Raw genomic sequence first — 15,069 nt, forward strand, 5'->3', positions numbered from 1 at the left:
TTTAATACGGTTTACTGATGAGCTTTCCAGGAGACATCTGTTGAAGTTAAGGCTGTGTATGGCTATAGTGGCGCTTCTACGTTTGCTTGGGCTCTTTCTTTTATTGCGTAAAGTTAAGCAAGGGCGGGTGTTGAGGCGGTGTAGTGGTACTGTGACTATTTATAAACCGTCTTATGGTATGGTGTATGTTTGATTTGCAAAATTGTAAGTTTCAATAGCTTTTGCTGATGAGCGTTCCGGCAGACAACTGTTGATATTAAATCTATCTATGGCTATAGTGGCAGTAACGGGAGTGCAGGGGCTAGTTGTTTGATTTCATAAGGTTAAGCATGGTATGGGTGGGGGTGGTGGATGTGCGTATGTTGCTGATTATAAGATGGACATTTGTAACGTGGGCATGTGTTGTTAGTAAAGGTAATGTAGTTTCACTGGGCCCATTTCTTAACCGTGCCGTGGTATTGTTTATGTTTTTCCCGCGAATTTGCATGTTTGAATACTTTTTGTGGATAAGTTTTCCGGCACACACCTGTTAAAATTAAGCCTGTGTATGGGTATAGTGGCGCTACTAGGAATGGTGGGGGTTTCTTTTCTATTTTGTACGGTTAAAGAAGGGCGTGGGTGGTTGTGGGTGTGGGGGAGGTGGGTATGTTTCTGATTAAAACACAGAATATAGTAACATGCAGATGTCGACCTAATAAAGATGATGCAGTACCACTGGGAGCACTTATAAAGTGCCCTATGGCATGGTATATGTTTTACTCGCAAATTTGCATGTTTAATACACTTTGCTTATGAGCGTTTCAGAAAGTGGGGGTGCTTTAAAAGGGGGGGCAAAGCTCTTAAAGGGGTGTGGGCTATGCAAGTTGGGCCGTGGTCTAAATCAAGATAAGTATCATTGTGTGCTTTAGAAAATCCTCTCCAATTATCCTACGTTTGGGAAAAAACATTCTTTAAATGATTTCCCTTCCTTCTACAACGTGGGTAAGTAGCGTGATGTCTCCAGTTCTCAGTAGTGAGCAAAATAAGCATGCGTACATCAATGTGCATGATCTCACTGCAGTGCAATACAAAAAATGTTTGCGAGGGCCAAAAATTAAATTGACTATGTTTGCGAGGGCTGAAAATAGAGCCTGATAGAGACCCTTTTGGAGGCTCCTTGAAAATAAGTGCTGGTCCTCAGACCCGGCCCAATTAAAGCCCAGCATTCATCTATCCATCTATCCTAAGCACTGCGCCATCCAACCATCTTTTAATTGATGCATACATTCCTACTTATATACATACATACATCTGTTCCTGCACTTATCTTAAGCATCTATGATCGCACTCGCCTATTGTAAGCACTGTGTCATTCATACAGCCATACGCCTGTATATCCATAGATACATCTGTCCCATAACCAATCCAAAGCATCTATCAGTCCACCAGTCTATCATAAGTACTGGTCCCTGTATTCATTTATCCTTCCATTCATACATTTATACATCCATCTATGTATATATGCATTGATGCATCTGGCCATGCATCCACTCGCCTTTCATTCAACTATACATTCTTATTTTCGGGCATCGTCCGCCCGATCCTAAATAGGACGTATTATACTCATCCATCCAGCCTGTTAAGGGGTCGAAAAGGTTTGCGAAAAGCATTGACAGGCAGATTATTTTGTAAAGAATAACAAAGCTTTGAGTTGCTCTTTCTGGAGCATACTTCACCATCCTTCTCTGGTGGTGTTTTAAAGAAAGGTACATATAGCGAAAGAAATGTAAAGGAGCTTTTAAGTATACGACGTTAATTTAGAAACATAATGTTTTGTCGAGTTGTATATAGGTACACTGTTTAAAAGCGGCCATGAATGACAGATACTGAATACCTGTATTTCTTACATTTGAGAAAGTATACCAGAGAGGTAATTTGGGGTGGTGAGAACCTTGATTTCTATATTTCCATGTGAAGTACAGTATAGGAATATAAAATTAAGTGGAAAGCTTTTATGTTCATATTAAAGAGGGGGTGTGAGAACTAAGTGAGGCAGGCAAAGCGTGTGTTTTTGTAGCCCTATAACAAGAGAATGTGTACGGTCAGAGCAGGTTTGTGCTGTGGTTGCTTGCTTGTGGTCGTTTCAAGAGGCTCAACTAGAGCGAAATTTCGGAGGAGCCTAATTTTTTCAGCAATAGGCAGAGTGGGGATGTAGGGGCTATAAAAAGGGGTGAAAAAGAACAGAGTCTTCTTTACCAAAAAATGATCTTTTGAAAACCTGTGAAGTACTCGGGTGCGGCTGTGTTTGTGCGCTCGGGAAGCTGTTTGAGAGAGTCCGGGGCAATGGGCGATGCGCGCCTGGTGGTGTGTTTGGATATTATCCCATGATGATGTTGCTCCTGCGTTGCAAAAAGAGAAGGGAAATTCTGAGAGAAAAAGTGTCATTTTAAAGGATTTCCCTTCTCCTACAATGCGAATCACCTGGCATGATGTCTGCACTTCTAAGTAGTGAGTAGTGTGCATGCTCTCACAGCCTCACTGCAGTGCAATAAAGAAAAAAAAAAAGGATGAGTTGTGCGAGGCCCGAAAGTAGACCCCCATAAAGACCTGTTTCGAGGCCACCTAAAATAAAGTGCTGTTGCTAAGACACCCACAGACACCCCTCCCCCCCGCACTTAAAACGGGGAGGGGGCAGTGTTATGTTTGGACAGTTGTAGATAAAATTGTAGGCTAATAATGGTAGTTTTTGTGTGTGCTTTTTGGTTGATAATATCATCTTAAGTACATAGATTCAAAAATTAAAAAAATACCATCTATAAAGTTGTCTGTGGTGGGTTGCAGAGAGAGTGGTGTGGGGTGGTGGGGTGCAGCGGAGAGGTGAAAAGTACGAGGTAGTGCAGTTACATATAAATTGTAAAGGTGTTTGCATATAATTAAATAAATACTTGCTGTATGTTCTATGGCACAACTTGTCATGTTAGTGCTGCTCTGTCGTGTTCAATCACATTGCAGCACTGGGTGTGGAAGTCGTTAGTGGAAGTTTTGTAATTGTATGTTATAATTTTAACATAGTGAACAAATGTGAAAAATAATTGAATCTTTTTTTTTTTGCAGAAAATTATTTTGTTTGGATGAAAATTTGGAAATGCCCAGAAGTAAAAAAAGAAAAAAAAGTGAAGAAAAATACATATTTGTGCAAAAGGCAAAAGTTTGTATTTGGAAAAAATGGGAGTAGTACAGAATAACTTTGTTCTACTATAAGTACAAGATGAAAAAAGGATCACACAAGAGGAAAAATAGGAATTTTTCAAGTAAGGAGAAGCAAAGTTCAATTTCAAATACCAGGAAAAGGAAAGATGATAAAGAATTAGTATCTGTTACTCGGAGACAAAAGGATTTTCATGAAAATCGTCAGAGACTTTTTCGATCAAGAGTGATTCAGAATTCAATGAAAGAATGCTTCAAATATAAAAGGAATGTTTTTGAGTTGAAAGAGAAACAGCGTATTGAAAGTATAGTGGATAGTGCTTTCAATTTAAAACAGAAGTTATTCATTGTGATTTTGAAGAGAAAGTATTAAACAGAACGCTAAGTTGTTACAAGGACTAGATATATGTCACGTAAGAAAATATACTGAGAAGTATGGGCATTCTCTGGCTTGTCTTTGAAGAAAAGTTTGTAAAAGTGTTTTTTATCAGTTGAGGATGTTAGCAGTATGTTATTCAGAAATGCGGAGGTTTGTGAGGAAGTGTACTATGTAAAAAGTTCTGCATTATTTTTAAGTGAACTGAGTACAAGTCTTTTATATGCTTCTATATTCGTTGTTTAAAAAAGTGTGATGATATTGAAATGTGATATTTTGGTTCAGAGGAGTAGTTCATTGAAAGTGAAAGTTTGACAATTACAGATGTTGAAGGAGATGGGAAAGTGACTAGCACTGATCAGTTTGAATAAGAAATTGGAAAGTTTAATGTAGTGTGGTGGAAAATACGAGACTATGTTTGTGTTTGTTGTCGACGTAGGAATGTTGATTTGTATTTGAAACGTGAAAAAGAGAACAATGGTAAGTGGGTACAATTCACAATTTACTTGTTTGATTGAAGGTCAATTTGAGTTAGGTAATGATCAACATATATGTAAATATTGTTATAACAAATTAGAAGAGAACAAAATGCCTTTTAGAGCAGTACATAATAACTTAGAATTAGTAGCTATTCCGGAGGAACTGGCAGAATTGAATACATATGAGGCTGTTCTAATTCAATGTGTTAATTCTTTTCAAACTATAATTCGGATGGAGCCTAAAACATGTAAACTGTCACCAACAGACTTGCAAAATGGTTTGAAGGAAGAGTGGTGTACCTACCTTTGGATTTCATGAAAAATATTGAAACTATTGCTGTAGTGAAAGAGGAAAATTAGGCAGTAGTCATTCTAGTAAATGTTGTAGTAACAAAAAGTCGGAAAATATGTAAAGATTTTGTGGGTGTTAATAAAGTTGAAAAGGCTATCTTATATCTTATAGAGAACAATATTTATTACAAAACTGTAAATGTGGATGAACAGGTAATGAGTTTAGAAGATGAATCTTGTTGATCGATATTCTGAAGCTGCAATCGGTACAGGTGGATCATTATACCGTCCACCTTCTCCTGTAGGAAACAGCTGTGGAAAATAATGACCTTCAAAGGTTTTCTCCCATACACTTATTGGAGTTCCCTGTGCTTTTTTCATTTCAAATAACTCAATGTTGCTTCCTATTACTTATTTTGAATGCAAAGGACATATTGTGTAATGTTCATAAATATCTTCAGTTCTTGACTTGTCCACTTTCTCTATTTGACCACTTGAAATTTCAGATTATATTCTGAAGATCCTAGATTTTGACAGTGCATTTTATACATATTTCACCTTTTTGTTTGAAATTGATCTGTCTTCTTTGTCGTTTGCAGTGAACCACATACTTAAAACTAATGTTCATCAATAAGTTCTTTCTGCGACAGAATTTGTGGAGAAACTTCAAGAAAGAGATGAAAATTTAGAAGGACACTTAATCAATATGATGACATGTCAACGTGGAACAAATGAGTACTGGTATTGTCGTCATGAAGAACTCAAGTGTATGTTACAGAACGTAGGTACAAGAACATGGTTTGTCTCACTTAGCTGTGCAGAGTATGCATGGGAAAATTCGCTTGACTTTCTAAGAGAAGCGAATTCCAATATAAAAAATGTTGAAATAAAGACTCGTGGTGAACTGTGTTTCATTGGATCCTGTATATGTGTGCAGATATTGTAATGATAGGTTTCTACCTATAATGTCTTTTATCTGCAATAAAAAGAATACAGCTCTTGGAGAGGTTACCGATTTCTTTTGGAGAAAGGAGTATCAAGCAAGAGGTGCACCTCATATACATATGCTACTATGGATCAAGGATGAACCTAAATTTGGAAATGATTCTGATGAAACAGTATTGTCTTTCATCATGTGAGATACCAAGAGAAGAAGGAGATAGAAGCTTGAGATAGCAAGTTTTACGTTTCCAAAATCACAGTTGTTGAAAGTATTGCAGAAGAAACTACAACTTTAAAGGAAAATTTTACACCAGATGTCGGTTTGGTTTCTCCTGTCCAGTCATTTGTAAAGTAAGAGTAAATTATTTGTTTTCTTCTGTAAGGCACACAATAACTTTGAAATCTCAAAAGAATAACTACAAGTTAAAAAGAAGAGAAGTGTCAAAGTATGTCAATGATTACAATCCAGTCATTTAAAAAATGTGGAATGCGAACATGGACATTTAGTATGTTGCAGATAACTCAATTGCTGTTGCATGTTACGTTACATCGTAGATAACAAAATCAGAAAAAATAGAGATGAAATTACTGTGGGAAGAAATTACACAAGAGAAAAGCCTTAGTAAAGAATTGTACAGCTTTACTTTGAAAATGCTTTCCCACCGAGAAATTGGATTGTATGGATGTTCAGACTGATTGTGCTCTTCAAGTTTAAATTCAAAGTCACGAGGAATCATTTGGGTAAGTTTAGGTCTTGCCTGCAAACAAAATGAATTCTTTTAATGATTTGAAGAAATTGAAGAATTAGCAGGAAATGAAGCAGACAGTACAGACAATCTTAAAACTAATATGTTGGACACATACTAACCGAAAAGGAGTCAACAGCTATGTCTGTATGAAGTACTTCAACAATACAGCTTGAAATGTTAAAGAGAATGTAAAAGAAGGAAATATGCAGTAGTTGGATGTCATGGTTGTTTAGTAAAACATGCAAAGAGTAATCTCATAAACCACAAGAAAGTTAGTTGTGAAAGTTTAGATAAGGGAGAATGTTACTATTTAGCACTTCTGCAACTGTTTAATTCATGGTGTAGTGAAAGTGAATTATTTGGAGACTTTGACTGTTACGAAGATCCTTGTAATACATGTAAAAGTAGCGTTGCATGTACAATTTTTGCTATATATTTAAAAATGTTGAATGATGAAGTTGAACAGAAAAAAACTATTACAGCTGAAATTAGTAATGAAAGTTCTCAAGATAGTGAAACTAGTGGTCCATGTAGTCACGATCTTCTTGGACGAGCAATACTGGAAAATGAAGCAGCCATTGCTATGCATGAAGTTGAAATTGCAATGCGGTACAGCAGGTCCGAACAGTGAAACGGGGTCTTGATTCTATGATTGAGGATGTCAGAAGTTAAAGTCTGTGATAATTTCTGTGTACCCCCTCTGACCAGGTGCAATCAACTCTAGGTCCCAACGGTGTAATGGCGTCTTGATCCCACAATGGATGATGTTACAACTGCATCTCATATTGGAGATGAAGGTACTCCCTTCGAACAGGTGCAACTAACTGTAGGTCCCAACAGTGTAACGGTGTCTTGATTCCACCATGGATGATGTCCGATATTACCTGCTGCTTGTTTTTCGCAGAACTCACTCTGTTGAGGTGCATCAGACTCTGTGCTTCCGTAGCTAACTGCTGTACAGGATTATTGGGGTTGGTTGAGTGTAGTCACTGGAATACACCGTGGTACAGCAGGTTCGAATACTGAAACGGGGTCTTGATTCTATTATTGAGGATGTCAGAAGTTAAAGTCTGTGTTTATTTCTGTGTAACACCTACGACCAGGTGCAACCAGCTCTAGGTCCTAATAGTGGAACGGTGTCTTGATCCCAGAATGGAAGATGTCCAATGTTACTTGTTGCTTGGTTTTCATAGACCTTCCTCTGTTGAGGTGCATCAGACACTGTGCTTCCGTAGTTAACGGTTGCAGATGATTATTGTGCTGTCAGTGGAGTGCATCGTGGTACAGTAGATTCGAACAGTGAAATGGGGTCTTGATTCTGTGATTAAAGATGTGAGAAGTTAAAGTGTGTGATGATTTTTGTGTACCCCTCTGATCAGGTGCAACAAACTGTAGGTTTCAACAGTGGAACGGTCTTTTGATCCTACAATGGATGATGATAGAACTGCATCTGTGAGTGGAGAGGAAGGTACTCCTTTTGACCAGGTGCAACCAACTCTAGGTCCCAACAGTGGAACGTTGTCTTGATCCCACAATGGACGATGTCCGATATAACGTGCAGGTGAATTTTCAGAGGTCCTTCTGTTGAGGTGCATCAGACTTTGTGCTTCCGTAGTTAACTGCTGCACATGATTAATGGCCTTGGTTGACTGTAGTTGGTGGAGTACACCACGGTACAGAAGGTCCAAACAGTGGAACGGGGTCTTGATTCTATGATTGAGGATGTCAGAAGTTACAGTTTGTGATGATTTGTGGTACCCACTCCGAGGAGGTGCATCAAACTCTAGGTGCCAACAGTGGAACGGTGTCTTAATCTGACAATGGAGGATGTTAGAGCTTATTCTGAGAGTGGAGATGAAGGTACTCCCTTCGACCAGGTGCAAGCAACTGTAGGTCCCAACAGTGGAACGGTGTCTTGATTCCACAGTGGAAGATGTCCTCTATTACTTGTTGCTTGGTTTTCATAGAAATCCCTCCGTTGAGGTGCATCAGGCTTGGTGTTTCCATAGCTGACTGTTGCACATTATTATTGTGTTTGGTTGACACTAGTCGGTGGAGTACACTGTGGTACAGCAGGTCCAAACAGTGAAATGGGGTCTTGATTGTATGATTGAGGATGTCAGAAGTTGAAGTTTGATATTATTTCTGTGTACCCCTTCTGATCTGCTGCAAGCAAGTCCATGCTTTCTAATTGAATGGTACATGGCTGTCAGGTGTTAATGAATAGTGAGTCTGGCCTACAATGCAGTATGGGGTCGTGCCCTCTGCACGCTGCGAATGCACGCTGCCACACCCTGTGTTACATCATAAACGTACGGTGTTGCGCCGCGTACGCCATTCCCTCTTTTTTTGGGGGTCTCAAAACTATATCTAAATACCTTTAAAGTGTATATGAGAGGAAGCGATAATCTAACATATTTTAAACATTTATATATTTCTAACTGTAATAAACGTATATTTTAGCAATTATATTTTCTCAAAATCACGTCGGGTGCGGTCTCCTTGGGCATTAGGGGCGCGATTGCCATGTGACCCTTAAAAAAAGCACTTCATTAGTTCATCACATTTCCCTTTATAACAGTTGGAAAACGCCACCCATTTTAGTCAATCTCTGTACTGCATTTGATGAGACACACCCCTTCTGTTTAGAGAGCTTTTTTCTAAACTTTTTGCAATGTACACATATCTTACACTACACACAACATGCGACCATCATCTTCATCAATATTCATGGTCTGTAAAGTAGCCTTCCACCTGTGATAGCCGTACACCTACACGTTACATAACCAAAGTTTTCCCCACTACCAGAGGTAACATAGTTACATACACTACCCACAGCACAATGTAACATCATACGGCCCAGGGGCACTATTATGCATAGATAATGAACACACGGACACAGATAGATAGTGGAAGTGGATATGAGCACATGGGCTCGACACCTTTTTATTACCAGGGTCACATATCCAGTAACGTCTGTGGTGGATGCGTGTGGAGTCAGTGTAAACTATTCCTCAAGGAATAGTTGCTGCTATCATCTACTACAACAGTAATCATTGGATCACACACAAACATTCAATAAAAAAAGAATCAATAGTTTGTACTGCAGTAAGGTAGGGACAGTAGATGTGAAGTAATACAGAAAAATATTCTATCGTAAAAGAAACACAACTTATGGTATACTGAGACACAATTAATAGATCAGAAATAATACACAAAAAGATTTTATCTTAAAGGGTCGATCAGTTTTAGTGCACTAAGAAAGCCACATCAAAATCATTCAGCATGTCAACAACCAGCAATGATATGTGCTGTAGACGGCAGGCCGTACTTGGAGTAATATCTGTTGCCATCAACAGAACATCATCAGCAATAGCAACTCAATCTAAATTGTGAACACTGCTGTCTACAGTGTAGGCCAGAGAGAGTGGTCAGCAAGGGCCCACAGCTACGTAAGGTGGAATTCAGCTACACAGTTTGTCGTACGCGAAGCAACAAACGTGTGTCTGAAACCTGTAATAATACGTATTCATGGTATAGACAGAGCATACTGGAGCAATGTCTTTTCCTACAGAACTACGTCATCTACAAGACCAACTCGATCCGAATTGGAAACACTGCTATCTGCAGTGTTAATTATAAACAGTACTCACACAGACATTCATGAATACTTTCTCTCACTTCCTCTTAACAAAAGACAACAACATCAATTGCAGAAAAATCTGTAATAAACAAAACAAAACAATTCAAATACCATTCCTGCTGTCTACAGTGTAGACTATTCAGTGTTCCTTTGCACTTGCAAATTAAATTTGGTCATTGTACTAAACCCATAAGTCATTTCAAAAAATGTCTTCAAAGAAGTATACTAAAAACATAATATGTATATTCGAATAGACGTTGTAGTTACTTGACTACTGGATTCTATAATTAAACAATCAGCACTCGATCTGAATTGTGAACAATTCTATCTATTCTATTATTACAGTTAGAAATATATAAATGTTTAAAATATGTTAGATTATCGCTTCCTCTCATATACACTTTAAAGGTATTTAGATATAGTTTTGAGACCCCCAAAAAAAGAGGGAATGGCGTACGCGGCGCAACACCGTACGTTTATGATGTAACACAGGGTGTGGCAGCGTGCATTCGCAGCGTGCAGAGGGCACGACCCCATACTGCATTGTAGGCCAGACTCACTATTCATTAACACCTGACAGCCATGTACCATTCAATTAGAAAGCATGGACTTGCTTGCAGCAGATCAGAAGGGGTACACAGAAATAATATCAAACTTCAACTTCTGACATCCTCAATCATACAATCAAGACCCCATTTCACTGTTTGGACCTGCTGTACCACAGTGTACTCTCATATACACTTGGATAGGATTCGCGTGCTGATCGAGGTTGGTAGAGTACCGGTACGGGACTGTAGTTTTCTCCCCCAAAAAAAAGTTTGATATGCCTATTCTTGGGGGAAGATATAAAACATGACATCATTTTTAAAGTTAAAAAAAGGATAATAGAGTTGCAAAATATTAAAAAACAATTAGAAAAAATATAGGTTTTATTAATATTAAACTATCAAATTAACATTTAAAAAACCTTTGAAATTCACTGATAAAACCATAGGTTTTACAGACGTTATAGTTAGGAATTAGCATTTAAAAAACCTTAGAAATTCACTGAAAAAAACATAGGTTTCAGGGACGTTATAGTTAGTTGGACATTTGACTCATATAAAACCAGAGAAATTCGCCAGTTATAGTTAGCTGAGCTAACTATAACTCACGCGCCCGCAATGATGACGTCACATATTACATCACTCATGACATGGTCAGTGACATCACTGATGACATCACTGATGACATCTCAAATGGCATCACTGATGACATCACTGATGACATCATCCACATGATAATCTGATGCACATACTGATGCCCTAATAAAAACTATGATACACGCACTCTAAAATACAGACTACTATTTTTGAAACCATACACACAAGAATGCCAGATACTACATAGCACCGACTATTTCCTAGGTCTATACACACATCCAGTGTCTTACACATACTGTTACTCATCAATACAGTACTATAATATGTACTGATACACCTATACATAGTCACACTCTACCACTCATTCATAGAGTTAGTCACACACCTAGTTAGTCATGCAAAGAATGAATTACATACTTATTTACTCATGTATACAGTTATATACACCAACTGAGTTATTTATACACTCACCACATAACTTATTTATGCAGATACTAAGACATACTTATTGTCTTATACAATCAGTGATACAAGCAGACACTCATTTATACATCCACTCTTCAAATAACTTACTCTGACATAATAGTCATTTATATACTCCAACACTCAAATATACTGCCTTAAAACATATGTAGTTACTCACACATATACCACTGAGACATTTGTTCACTCACCACACACCCACACACACACTAAGTCACCCATACAGCCCTTCCCAGATGCACTTTTGAATCCATACAACCAGTGAATTACCCACTCAGACATCTGTGTTTAGAGTCATACCCCCTCCACCGACCCACACAGACACTCAGGCACTCATACAGATACTCAGACAAGAAATCAATAACCCATATAGACACCTATGTAGATACTTACTAACGCATGCAGCCACTTACACACCAACTGAGAGACTAATACAGACTTTCACACAGTTTAGTCACTAACCCATGCATTCAGTAAGGCACGTTCAATCACTCACTTATACAGTCAGTCATGTGCCTATTAAATTATTCCTTCAGGCACTTGTAAATCCACTCATTCTTCAAAACACCTTTGCATAGATATATATGAAAAATATTTAAGGTTTAGAGAAACACACATTCACTGGATGGTGTAATCAGTGATGTCATCAGTGATGTTTTTTGAGATGTCATTTGTAATGGTTAGGGCAAACATAATTTTGACTTTTTCTGTTTATTACTTACTTTTAAAGACAACAGAGTGTGTCTGATGAATGCATGTAATGCAGCCTAGATGCATACAGATTGCCATCGTAAAATATTAACTGGTGACTGTGAAAATGCATGGACACATAAAGCATTGATACATTGAACAATAACATCCTCATTTACAGGCCAGGGTTGACCTGCTGGAACCCAAAGATTGTAATAATCAATAGGGAGGGAATGAGAAGCTGTGATCCATCCGGCTTCCAATGGCTAGTACAAATAATCAAGTTGGGGGAGGCCTGGCTTCCCACCTTCTACACAGAACTAGAATCTTTCAAAATGCTCTCATCTAAATACACAAATGATTTTCCATTGCAAGTGAGGCAGGGAATGTTGCAAGCCCAGAGTGGTGCTTTCAATGAGAACAGGGTACTTAAATTGACCTAAAGAGGACATTTATTCATAGTGGCCTTCTGGCTATCACAGGCATTATAGACTCCCAACTTAGACATACAGGGGACATTCATGGTGACATTCTTGAAAGGAAATGCATTAAAGATTCCTATCTCTGTCACGCCGTTGGCACTCATGTTGAAATATAGCACAAATGTATTTTCTAAAATTAAAAATCTGTTATTTCAGAATACAAATACAGCAATTTTTATGAAACTGACACACTTTGTCTCGAAGGAAGTGAAAATATTGGTGCAGTTCAAAATGTTGTATTTCATGGTGAAATGTGAATTTCCATAAGCTGACAAGCTGCTTTTTCAGAGAAAAGTATTTATTTTATTAAATATATTTAAAGTTTAATTAAAGTTTATGCTTGGGGGATCATCTATGCTGGGTTTAGGAAGCTGTAAGAAAGTGGGCTATCAGTTGCAAAGGAAGAGGGCCTTTCCAAAGAAATAAGTCCACAACCTCCCATTCACTGGCAATCAAGTATGACATTGTAGATTTTGATTCTCTTAGGTTACTGATGCAGATCAGCCCAAGTGCCACACAGGCGGGTTGGTGTCTGCTAGTACCCCAGCCCTCAAGAATGCAATAAACAAAACCCAATAAATCACTGTCCAGCAAATGCCTTTACTGAAAAGAAAAATGCTTTTTTCTGCACACACTACTCAAAAATATACTGTCTTTGTCTGGGTTCGCCACATTAATAAAAGTAGAAATGTGTAAGTGTTGGAAAATGGCCCTCACTTAAGGGTCACCCCAAATGTTGCTCTTTTTCTGACCTTCTTTTAGTTGGCTTTAGGGAGGGGCAGGGGAAGGAAGAACTCACCCCTGACTCCTGTCCAGCGCAAGTGTACAGACCCTGGGTTGGAGGACCAGTTGCAGGATACCACCCCTGAACTGGTGGGAGGTGGAGTGGCGAAAGAATGAAAGGTGCCCTGGGGCTACAGCGCCTACTCCGAGAACCCACAGAGGACAGAGAACCCTGTATGGCCTGGGCCCTGGCTCCTGGTTGCTGTCCTTATGGACAGAGTTTTACTTGGTTGGGGACAGAAGTGAGACCCAAGGGGTGGAATTGGCCAAGATTGTACTATCGGCCTACCTGGATGCATCTGTGAGCAAGTTAAAGTTAGGTGCTGCACAGATGGGTTCCAGAGGTAAGGAGAAGGATTCCCCACGGGTTAGCTCAGTGGACCCTGAGAGCATAGACAGAGGGATCCAATTGGATTCAGAGGCGCAGAACTGGCAAGTGCCCCTGCAGTAATAAACCATTGTCTATGTTCTACCACCCTAAGCAGGGAAGCCCATCAAGGTGTTGATTAGTCTATGCCGGCTTTAGGTTGGGGGGAGCGACATGTTGAAAAATTGCCCTATCTTTTTCTGACCTTTGTTTTGTTGGCTGTAGATCTCCAGGCACATTACCACTGCTGACCAGTCCTAAAGTGCATGTGCTCTCTCCTCTAAACATGGGATAATTGGTTTACACCTGTTTGGCATTTTTGATTTACTTATAAGTCCCTTGTAAAGTGGCATACCATAAGCCCAGGGCATGTATTTCAAATGCTACTAGTGGGCCTGCAGCACTGATTATGCCACCCGAGAAGTAGCCTTTCAAACCTTTCTCAGGCCTGCCACTGCAGGGCCTGTGTGTGCAGTTTACTTGGCATTTAAAACTACTTGCCAGGCTTTAAACTCCCCTTTAATTACATTTTAACGACCCCTAAGTTAGGCCATAAGTGCAGAGTCGCTATGTAAGTAAAAGGTAGGACATATACGTTTATGTTTTTCATGTCCTGGTAGTGACAAACAGCCTATTTCATTTTTCACTATTGCGAGGCCTACTCCTCTCATAGGCCAGCATTGGGAATTCCTTGATACACTTTTAAGCTGTAATTCTTGATCAGAGTGAAGTAGCTTTTTTATGTTTCATATGCTGGAAATGGTAATGATAAATCCTCCTCACTGGTGAAGTTGGTGTTCACATTACTGTTTTAGAAATTACACTTTTAGAAAGTGAACATTTCTCTGTGCATATAACTCCTTGTGCCTTACAGCCTGTCTCCAATACACGTCAGGGACGGGTGAAAGCCATAGTTTGTGCTGTCCCTCTAGACAGCCACAAACACAGGAAGGTGAGGCTCAACTGCATTTTGAGCACTCGTCTATATTAATCTGCATTCTGATGAATCTTCCTGGGCAGGAAGGAATGGGACGGGCTGACACTTACACTTCAATAGGTAGTGTCCTGGCACGGGATATTGACTGGTTATATCTCTTTGTTCATTTATATATGGCGTGTAACACCGATATAACGACATTAACTAGAAATGTTTTCTGGCCTTTTCGCTTGTTGGTATTTGGGGTAACAGGCATTTTTCATCATAAGTGATGGGGATCGCTGTTATCATAATTACGATTGGTCATATTTTCGAACCCAACCATACACTGCATGTCATATTAGTACTACGATAATAATAAGTAGGATTATTTTGCGGGATCTTGTGATGACAGGGATCGCCGTTACTATAACGCCTAGGATACGTTCGTGAAACTTTGTTTGAAACTTTTTTTCTTAGATACAGGGTCTGGTTTGTGATGGATTCTTTTAAACATTAGCTGTTAACACCTTGCAGTCT

At 39.0% G+C, this 15,069-nt stretch overlaps 1 protein-coding gene across 1 annotated transcript in view; it reads right to left on the minus strand.

The window, feature by feature from the left end:
• Positions 1-15,069, minus strand: part of LOC146780111 (uncharacterized) — a 597,326-nt gene that overhangs the window by 399,313 nt on the left and 182,944 nt on the right. The gene's annotated exons all lie outside the window — the stretch shown is intronic.

The sequence above is a fragment of the Triturus cristatus genome, chromosome 12, assembly GCF_964204655.1.
Source record: "Triturus cristatus chromosome 12, aTriCri1.1, whole genome shotgun sequence".
Classification (NCBI taxonomy): Eukaryota; Metazoa; Chordata; class Amphibia; order Caudata; family Salamandridae; genus Triturus; species Triturus cristatus.